The following is a 12789-nucleotide window of genomic DNA, read 5'->3' on the forward strand; positions in this document are numbered from 1 at the left end:
GGTCTCTGCATCCTTACAGAGAGGTCTTGTCTGGAAGGAAGTTGTTGCTCTCCGTTCTGACTCGTGTGGACCCCACTAGTGCAGAGGAGAAAGTCCCCATATGCCACTCAAGGCTGGGGAGCCGGTCACTGATGTTCTAAGGAACCTGGTTCCCCAACCTTTGGCTGAGTCAGCGGTTCTCACCCTTCCTCCTGATGCCACCCTTTCAGACAGCTCCTCATGTGGTGCTGACCCCAACCCGAACACTATTTCCCTTCTACTTCATCACTGTCATTTTGTTACTATTAGGAATCATAATGTAAATATCTGATATGCAGGATGTATTTTCATGTTATAAATTGAGCATCATGAAACTATAGTGGTTCATCACAAAACAATATGTAATTATATATTGTGAAATATTTATGTTTTCCGATGATCTTAGGCGACCCCTGTGAAAGGGTCGTTTGACCCCCAGGTTGAGAACCGCAGGGCTAAGTTGTCCAGCACTTAAGCCTCCACATCACCCGGGGACTCTAAACTGCCTGGGCACTCCAAACGTGAACTTCAGTAGTTTCCATTCCCTGAAACTGCTCCGAGGGCATCTGCTTCCATACTGGCAGTCTGCTTCTGTAAAGACTTGAGAGATGTGGAGACCTGGGTGCAAAGTGTTGGGGGCACAGGCTCTGAACAATCTTCAGAAAAGATCACGTGAGGAAAGAACTACCTTTTCAAAGACTCCATGGTGTGCAGGAGGGGGATGGGTAACTTCCTGAACTGGTCTGGATGGCTAGAGCAGGGAGCTGTGTATGCACCAGAATGTACGTCTGAGAGAGAGAGAGTGAGGTACCTGTGAGGACAAGGATAGCTGAGCTTTAGGGGGGGGGGGCTAGAAATAAGGATCCTGATCCTTCTTTTGAAGGAGTCCTGGGGGCAGAGTGCTCTCACATGGGGGCTACTAACTGCAAGCTCAGCTGTTCCAAAACATCAGCCCCAGGAGAAAGACTAGGCATGCTCCTCCCATGAAGTTAGTCTTGGGAATTCATAGTAGAAGTTTGGCCCTGTCCTATGAAGTCACTACAAGTATCAGTAGACTGAGAGAGAGAGAGAGAGAGAGAGATTCTTCTTTTGAGGAGCCATGCTGGTGCTGTGGTTATAAGGTCTGGCTGGTCACCAGAAGGTCTTCAAATGAGAGATTTTGGCAAAGGGTCACTTATTGTACCCAACTCTGCAATGCTGCATGCCAGTCACCATGCCCCTGAGGTTTCCAAGGCTGCCACATCTGTCTCCGTTGGAACAGGTGGTAGATTCAAACCGCAGACCTTCTGGAACTTCACCATGCCTCTACCTGGACTCCTTTGGCCTAGAGTAAACCCCCAATCACCAGGGGATATGAGCTCAATAACTAACTGTATACTGTCCTGAGCAAACTACACGCAGGACTCAGCACGGTCCTAGAATTAGTTTGCAGCCCCACCGTTGCAAGATGTGGGCAAAATCCTCAGCTGGGTATGATTTAGGGACAAGTCTTTGTCCTAAATGTGAAGTATTTTGTCATCGACAGGCATGTTGTTGATTTTGACAGGCGTGTTGTTGATGTTGCTTGGGCAATAGTCTAGTGCGGGACTGCAGGACCTGTTCCCGTGGGTTGGAGGAGCACAAGTCTCCTCCTGAAGCCTTCCCTGGGAGGGCAGAGAAGGAAAGAGGAGTGAAGAAAGAGGCTTTGCTGGCCACTCCCTTTTTCTCCAGCAATTGTGTTCTGAGCTGCCACCTGCAACTGGTTTCCCCCTTCCTCTCTGGCTGGCCTTTCTTTTCCCGGTCACGTGCTGGTGCCCCAGACTTCTGTTGTAAGCCCTCTCTCCCCGGGCCTTCTCCTCAGATGGTTTCTTCTTGGCTTGAAGGACCATTACCACGTCATGAGGCCTATGTCTCCATCTCTATCTGCCCCTCTCCCTTAGCTCCAGGCCTGATTCACCACCTGCTTCTGGGATAGTCACACGTAATGTCTCCATCACAAGGCACTGCGTCTCTTCCAGCTCCTGGTCCTGCTCTTGGTGATTTTACTACACACTGACTTTCTTCCCAGCTACACAAGCGCTGACTCTGGCTTCTTTACCCTTTGCTCACCCCACTGAGCTGCAGCCACAGCAGCCTGTCCAAAACCATCTGAAGGAGCTTTGCTGTCCAGTTTCTCTTTCCCTCTTCCAGCCGCTGTCACCGGGTAGGGTCTGTGTTCTCCATGTCCAGGTGTGCCCTCCTCTAAGCCATGCTCCGCACGGAGTGTGAGTGATAGCTGATCATAAATGTTGGCTGTGCAAACCTGCCAAACATCGTCTAGATGGACCCACTTTCTGCCTTTTCATGTTCATCGGTCACCCCTCCCGGCTCATGTACACTGAGGTTCAGGCACCCCATTCTCTCTCAGCTCTTGGAATACTTATACTTTCTCTGACCCCAGATTTTTGACTTCAGGACTTTCCCATGGGTGCTTCCTTCCTGAACATTTCTGTCCCCTTCCTTCCCTGGCGCCCTGCATTCTTCAGGTCCCTGTGGAGCAATCACTTTCCCAAGATTTCGTTCATCCCCAAGTCACAGCTCCTTCAGACCATGCTTGGCTCTCTCCTACCACTGGCCTATGATCTGTTTGCAGGAAAGCTCCCTGGAACGGGGTCCCTTCGCTAAATTCAGGGTGGATTGGAAAGGGGGAACCAACTAAAAGTATCTACATGTGACCCCTTCCCTGGGGGTCAGACAACAGGAAAGTGGGTGAACAGAGATGTCAGACAGGATATGACGAGGTAATTATTTATAAATTATCAAGGATTCATGAGGAAGGGTGAGTGGGGAGGGAGGGTGAAAATGAAGACCTGATGCCAGGGGCTTAAGTGGAGAGCAAATGTTTTGAAAATGATGAGGGCAATGAATGTACAAATGGGCTTGACACAATTGATGTATGTATGTATGTTGATAAGAGTTGTATGAGCCCTTAATAAAACGATTTAAAAAGAAAGACTGGAAGACGTGGTAGCCCACAGACGCATTCTACTCTGCCCTACACGGATGTCTGTGAGCCAGAATTGAGGGCAGTGGGCTTTTTCTTTCTCTTTGTCTTCCTTTCCTCATTCAGAGGAACTTTTCTACAAGTTCCCTGGGACTGATATTTCCATAGAATCCTTTTCATCTTAGTTCCTGCGCCCTCTGAGTCCCTCCTTCGCCTCTCCCTCCGGGCAGTGCCCCCGGGGCACTGTGGTTCTCAAGATGGGGGCACTGAGGGCAGTCCCCATCTGGATCTATAGGGGCGCTAGTCCTCGCTGTAGTGGACACCCCACATTCCATGGCAGCTCCTCTCCCTGTTGCTACCAACCCGACCCAGACCTGATCATGAGCTCTGGCTTCCTGGAATCATGCACCGGACACAGGGGTACACACAGCAGACTTTAGTGAGAGAAGTGAACACTGCAGAGTGGTTTACAGCACAGCAACCAGGGTGGTCACTTACATTCCAGCTGGCCTTGGTCTTACAAAGTCCACACTTTTGAAAATCCTGCCTGGCCTCTTTTCTCCTCAGATGTGGATCACTTTGGGGTTCTCTGACCTCCAGGGCTGTCCCGAGGGTGGGGCGTACAGCAGCACGCTCAACTGCAGCAGCCAGGTGCTGAGCACCAGCACCCTCCGGTCTTGAGCACCCAGAGCCAGGGCTGGTCGGAGATCCAGACCTCGATGGTGAGCACCAACACCAACAGGCAGTTGGTACCGGGAACAGAATATGCACTCGGACCTCCAGGACGCTCCTGTGTTCGAAGTGAGTGACCATCAGCAGCATCAGCACATAGAAAGCCAGGGCCTCAGTGGTCCGCTCCAAATGCACCTTGTGCCGTGCCAGACAAAACCAGGTCACGACGTCCACCACACCGCTGAGCATGAAGAAGCCATACATGGTTATGTGCTGCCAGTAGTCCTTGTGCATGAATGGTCGGTGAGGGTCCTCCCAGTTTATTAGCTTCAGACGGTTCCCCCCAGAGATTAGAAGAGCTTGCCTAGGACACTGATTAGGGGGCAGATCAACTTGATGTACCCTTACAGAAGCCCCAGATGACACCATTTCTGCTCCTGCTTCTCTCTTGGGGGCGGAGGGGGTTTGACGAACCTCTGTTTCTGTAGCAGGGCCAGGGAGCCCACCACTGAATAGTAGAGGGAATAAACAAGGAAGTATATTCCTGGCACCACATGACCCTCCAAGTTACCCATGGTCTCGGTGTGTGGGCTGGCGCCAACAAGGTGAGAGCTGGCAGGGGAGCAATCACTTCCAAGATGCTGTTGAACCTTGTGGAGATGCTCTGGTGAGTTCTTTCCTCATAGGACACCTCCCACTGGCCTTGCCCCACCCATTGTTGGATAAACTGGAAACAAGCTGAGTTTCCAGTACTCTCCAGGGTGGAGTACTTATTTTTTTTGTTGTTTTTTAAACTTCTTGATGATATCTCATGGTTTCATAATTAAATCTGATTTAGGTCTGCTTGGTGTAGGATTGCCCCACAGAGAGTGGGGGTGGGGGTTGCATAAAGAGGGCAGGTGCCCAAACAAAAAGGGGTGTGGGGATAAATAAAAGGCAAAACTAAACCCAAAAAAAGTGGCAAGTGGGGGTTCTCCTATCGAACATCTTTCTGTGACAAGCATGAGTCATCTTGTTTTCTTATTAAGATCCTCAGCAGCTGTCGGACACCGTTGTAGAGCCGGGACAAGGCTCCAGGTTGATCCGTTTGTTACAAAGCCTGGAGTTAGTGCTAGGCAAAGGGACAGAATCTCAAGCCCCTACACTTCCATATCACACGGTGTTGGGAACGTCATTCTGTCTTCTTGACCCTCAGCCTCCTGCTCTGTGGAAGGGGAAGACATTCCTTCTCAGGACTGTTGTGAGGATGAACTTGACCAATGTATTGCCAAGGGTCAGACACATAGCAAGTGTTCGCTGGAGGGCAGTGTCCAGTAATCGTTTGACTCTTGTTCTTACTCCGGTTCCTCGCTAAAGTCCTGACATTGCCCAATGATTTCTATGACTAATATCAGATCAGGATCTGTCAAGATAAAAGAAGGAAAACAGCTGTCTGTTGTGGACTGATCTGTGTCCCTACAAAGGATGTGTGATTTGTGCTAACCTCCAGCCTATGGCTGTAAACACACGTGAGAAGCAGCTGCCTTCGCTCAGTGAGTGAGGTCGGATTCCATGTACTATGTATGTTGTGTCAATGTCTTTAGAGGTCAGATGATCGTGAGTCAATGTCTTTAGAGAGAAAAGAGATCAAACAAGTGAGAGAGAAGCAGAGATGAACTAAGGATCCTGGAGGAAGAAGCTGGAGAAAGAAGGATGGAAAGCCTTTTTCCAGGCTGAGAGAGGGGCTGAAAGCCTGTCCCTCGAGGCGGTGCCCGGCAAACAGACTGCTAACATCTGAAACTGTGAGAGAGCTCATTTCTGTTTGCTAAAGGGGCCCTCTCATGGTTCTTCAGTGTAGAAGCACTGGGCAACTAAGACACTGGGTTTAGAAATGGCAAGTTTTCCATTTAGTAGTAAAAATAAACATTCCAAGTCTTGTTATTTATGGACATACTAAAACTGTAGTTAAGAAATCTAATGTCACAAGAAAATAACCTGTACATGTGCATCCTCTGAGCCCCACAGCACGGCACTCCTGACAACATGGAGAGCTCTTCCAAACTCACTGCCCTCGCTCCATCAGCTCATGATGACCTTGCCGGTCAGGGGAGAGCTGCTCAAGAGTTTCCAAGACTGTCCCTCTGTAGAGGAGTAGACAACCCTGACTTTCTCTTGAGTGGCTGGTGGTTTCAAACCACTGACTTCAGTTACCTGTCACAGCATAACCACTATGAAATCCCCCCGGGGCTCCTAGAGCTCTTACAAGTCAAACATTTTACTAGTATCTCAGTAGAAACACGGGCAAAGGACATAAAGTGGCTACTCTCCCAGGGAAATCTGCAAACACCTAGTGATCAAATGAAATTTTACAGATTAAATCTCACCAGTGGAGAGGAAACAAATGGTTGAAGGGGAGTGGCCTGGCCAACTCTAAATTCACAAGCAGGAAGGAGAATGTGTTAAGCAGAAAGTTTCCTGTGATAAGCTCGCCCACTAACCTTTTTTTTTAAAAACTAGTCTTGACATCCACCAACCTGGCAATGGCCACACTCAGCTAGCTGGCAATGCTAAAAATTATGGGGTTTACTAGGGATGAAACAGGTTACACCACCCAACAATAAATTATTTTCCCTTCATATCTTCATTTCTAGGTCTGTATCTGGGGTTGGTGCGCACTGATGTAGAAAATTGCATTGGACAGATAACATGGAGTTTTTCAGCTATGGTGTTCCACGATATTTTCAGATACTAAGTTAGACTTATTAATTAATTTAGTATCCTCATTTTCAATATGAGAAGAATTCAGAGCTACAAGTTACAGGATAAGACAAAAAAGGGTCAGAAATATTTGAAAAAGAATTGGGTCTTAAAGTACTGTTAGGTAGCTTAGCCTAGGGAATTGGGAAGTCCATTTACGCATGCCCAGGAGAGCCAGCAAAGGACAAAAGCTGGATTTTCACGCCGGTGGGCTAGGATGGGCGTTATACCTGGAGCAGCCCACCTGGGCCGGGTGATAGCAATTCAGCCAATGGGATCGACCTGGGGTCGTTCACCACGCCTCCCCCGGGAACCCTTGAAAAGGCAGGGACCGGAAGGGAGAGGGGCTCTTGGGTTCTTTTGCTGGTCTTGCTTGGGTGGTCTGGTCGTCTTCTTGGGAGGGGAGAGATCCTCGCGTGTCCCGGAGCAGTCTCTGCCAAGCCGCATGGTCAAAGGAATCCTATGGGTGCCGCGTAAAACCTGATTCTTCTTTGAACTTTCATTAAATTCACTTGGATCACGAGCCGGGCTTTGGCATGAAATCTTTCTCGCGCGGAGCCAAGGACCGAGGCTGAGATTTAGGCCGGAGAGAGAAACCTAACAGTACCTCCCAGGGAAACTCTAGTTGGCTAGTTGGATCCACACCAAGCTGTTCTTCATAAGGTCAGTGGTTCCAGCCCACCAGTCACTCGGCAACCTTTCAAAGATGTACAAGTATGGAAACCCCAAAGGACGGTTCTTTTCCATCCTATAGGGTCACTGTGAACTGGGAGTGATGAGGTGGCAGTGGGGTTTTCTTTTTGTCATGGGTGGATGTGATATATGTATGTGTGTGTATGTATGTATATATATATATATATATGTATATATATATATACATATATATATATATATATAGAGAGAGAGAGAGACAGAGAGAGACAGAGAGAGACAGAGAGAGAGACAGAGACAGAGACAAAGTGAGAACCCATCCTGGGAAGAGAAGAAAATAAAGAAGAACATTGAAAAGGCACATGCCTGGAAGATGTGAGCGCAATTTGGAGTGTTCGACATGTAAGCCTTCACCACAATCTCAGAAATATTTGGAAGATCTAAATTTCCCTTCAAATTAAGCGGTCAACATTTCAGAACATTTTAATATGTAGAAGTCAGTGGGTAACTCATATTAAATGGTTCACAGTTGAAGTTGACTCCAAGCTTCTTTTTAAAATAATTTTATTGGGGGCTCATACAACTCTTATCACAATCCATATATACATCAATTGTGTAAAGCACATTTGTACAATCGTTACCCTCACCATTCTCAAAACATTTGCTCTCCATGCAAGGCCCTGGCATCAGCTCCTCCTTTTACCCCTCCCTCTCTTCTGCCCCTCCATCACAGACACTTGATAATTTATTGTGGGAAACAGAAGGATTTATCCCAAGCTGTCCCCTCCAAAGATATGCCAAACTGAGCTGCCTGTGAATGACTATATACTTGGAGGTCATCAGGAGTAGATCAGGGTCATTCTCCATAACAGCTATCAGCCATCTAGAGCAAGCAGACATCACTGTTTATCTCACAACAAATAGGGCCCACTCCCTTTCGATACAGATAGTAGTTGTCTGTTTCCTTGTAGGAGATCCCAGATAGGTCAAATCCTCCCTAGGATGGCCCAAGTTAGGCTGCCATCATGAATCTAAGGTCTGCCCATCTGGTTACATGTACACCCCTAGACCATCCCATTCCTATGAGCACACCCCTAGCTCACCCCTTCCTGTTACACTTATGCCTATCATACATCTCCTTCCTATGATGTGTATGCCCTGTTGTACTGTCCCTTCCTGTGATGTGTGATTACTTATAATATTGCCCCCCTAAGGAGCTATAACCCTTGGTTAGCAATAAAGTTGGGGCTCTCTCCTGCTCTCACGGCCGGGCTCTCCCCTACGAGGACTGTCAAGCGGGGCTGAGGTGAGCATGCTACTATGAATTGTGTCTGATTACATTATTCCAATCTCTCCTCTACCTCTCATGCTGTCTATGACTTTACTATAATCTTTACTTATTATCTATGTACAATTGTGCCTACTGGACCTGTAATGATTTGTGGGGATTCTCCTCTCTCCACAATTTATAAATTATTATTTTGTCATATCTTAGACTGTCCTAAGTCTCCCTTCACCCACTTTTCTGTTGTCTGTCTCCTGGAGGAGGTTATATGTAGATCCCTGTAGTCGGTTCCACCCCACTCTCCCTCCACCCTCCCAGCATTGCCACTCTCACCACTGTTCCTTAAGGAATCATCCACCCTGCATTCCCTGTGTTTCCAGTTCCTATCTGTAACAGTGTACAACCTCTGGTCTAGCCAGATTTGTAAGGCAGAATTGGGATCATGATAGTATGTGAGGCCAGTGGGGTGGGGTGAGGGGAGGAAGCATTTAGGAACTAGAGGAAAGTTGTAAGTTTCATTGATGCTACACTGCACCCTGACTGACTTGTCTCCTCCCTGCAAACCTTCCATAAGGGAATGTCCAATTGCCTACAGATGGGCTTTGGGTCTCCACTTGCACTCCCCCTTATTCACAAGGATATGATTTCTTTGTTCTGATGATACCTGATCCCTTCGACACCTGTGATCACACAGGTGGTGTGTTACTTCCATGTGGGCTTTGTTGCTTCTGAGCTAGATATGGCACTTGTTTACCTTCAAGCATTTAAGACGCTATATCTTTCGATAGCTGGTCACCATCAGCTTTCTTCACCACATTTGCTTATGCACCTGCTTGTCTTCAGCGATTGTGTTGGGAAGGTGAGCATCATGGAATGCCAGTTGAATAGAACAAAGTATTCTTGCATTGAGGGAGTACTTGAGTGGAGACCCAATGTCCATCTGCTACCTTAATACTAACATATCCATATATACATAGATCTATGTCCCCAACTTCATATAGTTACATATGTACATGCCTGTATTTAGACTTCTACAAATGCCCTTTGCCTCCTAATTCTTTCCTCCATTTGCTTTTACTTTTCCCTTGTCCCACTAACATGTTCAGCCTTCATTTGGGTTTCAGTAATTCCTCTTGGTTACATTACCCTTGATCCCGCCCTACTAGGCCTCCTACTCCCTCCTCACCAGCATTTTGGATAACTTGTGGTTTCCTTGTCTCTGGATTTCTTAGCACCACTACCTTTCCCCCCACCTCCCTCTCTCCCATGTCCCCCTAAACTGTTGGTCCCATTGTTTTCTCCTCCAGATTGTTTATCCAGCCTATCTTATTTGGACAGACCTGTAATAGTTGTCACTTAAATGGCCACTTGCAAGCCTTTCAAACTCCTTTTTAAGACTCACTATATAGGGGCCCTGGTTACTCGTTGGGCTACGATCCTCATGGTCGGCAGTTTAAAACCATCAGCATCTCTGTTGGAGAAAGATTGGACTTTGTACTCCATCAGCACTCACAATCCCAGAAACCCACGCCATGCATCAGCATTGGCTTCATGGTCCTGAGCCAGGTTCGGCGTAGTAGGCTGTGGATCATGGTCTTTGGGGACGATGTGATGCCAACGGGCCTCAATAGCACCTAAGGCTGAGGTCCGTAAGTGCGGGGCTCATTCTCTCAAGTCCTTTTGTTCCAGTTAAGACATTTTCAGAACTTGCCCCCTGTGGGCTCCAGTACATCCACGGACATACTCATAGCACATACAGATACACACATAGCAACGTCCCATGCCAAACGCACATGGGTGTTCTTCCAAGATACTTGACTCCAGACCCTTGTAAGAAAGCAAAGAGCACAGTAAAGAGAGTTGCACAATCGTCCTGGTGTCCCTGCACCTCTAAAAGTTCTGTTCACACTATACTGTGGTCTGTTAAGTGAGCAATAGTATCTTCTGGAAAGGTTTGACGTATTGTGAGAATTGTCCAGCTGTGAGAATGGCAGGAGGAGGATACACTCTATTGGGGCACGATGGCGCTGATAGACTTGCTCGATGCAGGCTTATCACAAACTTTTCATGAGTGAGAAATGCAATCCCTGCAGAGTGAAATAAAGCAACAAACCTTACAACGAGGTACGTGTGTACACATGGTGCATGGACTCCCGCTCATTTCCCCAGAGCTGTTCAGCTCGCATGCCTCGTCTCTATCTACTCTTAGATGTCGTCTGTGAGCGTACTTACCTTTGTTCTCTTTACACCTGTACTTCCCAGTGTCCTCCCCTGCCTTGGTCATGTCGTTTGCCCTTCCCTGGTGGTCTATTGCCTTTATCATCACCCGAAGTCATATGTGTCTACTTTTACTTCCTAAGGATCCCTGGTGACCTAGTGGGTTACGGGTTGGGCTGCTATGTTGTTTGTGATGCTGTCCAGAATTTTAGCAGTTCAAACCCACCAGTGGTTCCCCAGGAGAAAGATGAGTCTTGGAAACTCCCTGAGGCAGTTCTGCTCTGTCCTGCAAGGTTGTTGGACAACAGAAACGTGGATAAAGGGGTCTGGGCCGGGTTCAGCCTCTTGCACCATCTTGTAGGGAAGACAAATGACCTTGTTGAACTTCAAAGAACCTCAGTGTTTCACAGAGCTTACCTCCCCAGACAGAACACAGCGCCCCTCTCCCTGCCACTATTTCCTAAAAACAGGATGACCTCCCCAGACAGAACACAGGCCCCTTCTCTCTAGCATTGTTTCCTAGGAACAAGATTTACTGACAGGACGTCAGCTGGCCCAAGACTTGCAACTGCAGCACAAATAAGCCCCTCCTTCCCCTTACCGGCCCGTATGTCTTTAAGCTAAAGCCCTATATAAGTCCCACTGCCTCACTGCCAGGTGCAACTTCCCTGACCTAACTCCTTGGGTCTCAAAACCCACCTGGGGCTCAAGATGCCCCTGTCCCTTTCCCTGCTCTCCCTTCCCTCCCAGCAGTTCTTTCTCTGCCTCAATAAAATCTTTCTCAACTTCACATTCCTGGCTAAATTCTATCTGTGTTCCATGCCTCCATCTCCATCCTTTCATCTTGGTGCCGAAACCCAGGAGTGGTAGGAGGGGCTTCTGTGCCACCCGGCCTCCCTCCGGCCGGTGCACAGCCTATCCTCCACTCTCACGGACCTCTGCAGCCTGCCTGTGCAAGTGCTTTCCTGGTGGTCTTTCTGTGCACGTTTGTTTCCTCTCATTGGTCTTGTTTGTCCTTCTGGGCACTGAGGACTAGCAAACTCCTATGGGAACATCGGATCTGCAGACGGCTAACTACCTGAAAAGTCACCAAGCAAGTATATTAGCAAGCTAAACGTGGCTCCACTGCAGGAGTTTGTTCTGCTTCCCCAGTGCCAAGAGGAGCTAGAAATAACTGCCTTTCCCTGTGAGGGTGTGACAATAAGGCCAGTTTCACGTGTCCACCTTCTCTGTATCTATCTTCCCTCTCAAGTGGCCTACAGCCTTTTGTCTTTGTGTTGACTTCCTGGGATTCCTGCCGCTGGCATGACTGCTGGCCCTGGGGCTAGCAGTCACTGCACCTTCTGACCAGGCTGGAACACAAAGTGTGTGTCTGAGCTTCTTCTACCTGTTTGTGTGTTTTTTGCTGGCAGTTCTGTGGTGCCTGCTCTCAGATATACCCTAAAATCTACTATCTCCTTCTCCCTGGCAGTTCTGTGGTGCCTTATCTAAAGTCTGCTTCCTCCTGAACTATGGACTCTGACAACCCTCCACTCAGCCAGCCACAAAGCCAGCGCACAACCACCTCCCTCTAGCCTCCTGCAGTGTCTTTCACTGTCACTGACCCAAGGTCCATGTCTGTGGGTTAGAGCCGCAGGCCTGCGCTAGGGAAACTTCCTGTTCCTGGGAATCTAGGATTATCCTACTGGGCCCTTAACTCTGAATGGGATGTCTTTCAGGGTTACCGGGCCACCTCCTGGCTGACGGGTGCGGACGGGGACCATGAGGCACCTTCTCCTCTCACCGTACCCCCTGCAGTTTAAGACACCATGGAAAGCTCTTTCTCTAAGCCTCCCAGGGACAGTACCTTGGGATGCCTTCTGGCCAATCTCACTGAGCTGAGCCTGGCTCCCTACATTCATTCTAAGAGGCTGGTCTTCTTCTGTAACCAAGGTGTGGCCACCATACCAATGAAACAAAAGGTCATGCTGGCCAAAAAACGGTACTTTCAATTTCAATTTTCTTCGCTACCTCAACAATTAATGTCACTGAACCCCCAAATGGTGTAAGATTCCATACGTTCAGGCTTTTCTGTTTGTTTTTTTCCTCCGCTCCCATCCCTCTGCATCTCTTGCCAACCCACACAAGTACTTTTGGCTCAATTCCTGGCACAGGCAATCTCAAAGACTGAAGTGACTGTACTTCTGACACCTGTCCCTACCCTGAGGCAACTGAGCTTCCTATACCTATCCCCTCCCCAAAGCCAAAC

The 12789-nt window shown here is 48.2% G+C and overlaps 1 pseudogene; it reads right to left on the bottom strand.

The window, feature by feature from the left end:
- Positions 1-3543: 3543 nt before the first annotated feature.
- Positions 3544-4227, bottom strand: LOC142454677 (transmembrane epididymal protein 1-like; annotated as a pseudogene).
- Between the last annotated feature and the right edge of the window lie 8562 nt (positions 4228-12789).

This window comes from Tenrec ecaudatus, chromosome 8 (genome assembly GCF_050624435.1).
Source record: "Tenrec ecaudatus isolate mTenEca1 chromosome 8, mTenEca1.hap1, whole genome shotgun sequence".
NCBI lineage: Eukaryota > Metazoa > Chordata > Mammalia > Afrosoricida > Tenrecidae > Tenrec > Tenrec ecaudatus.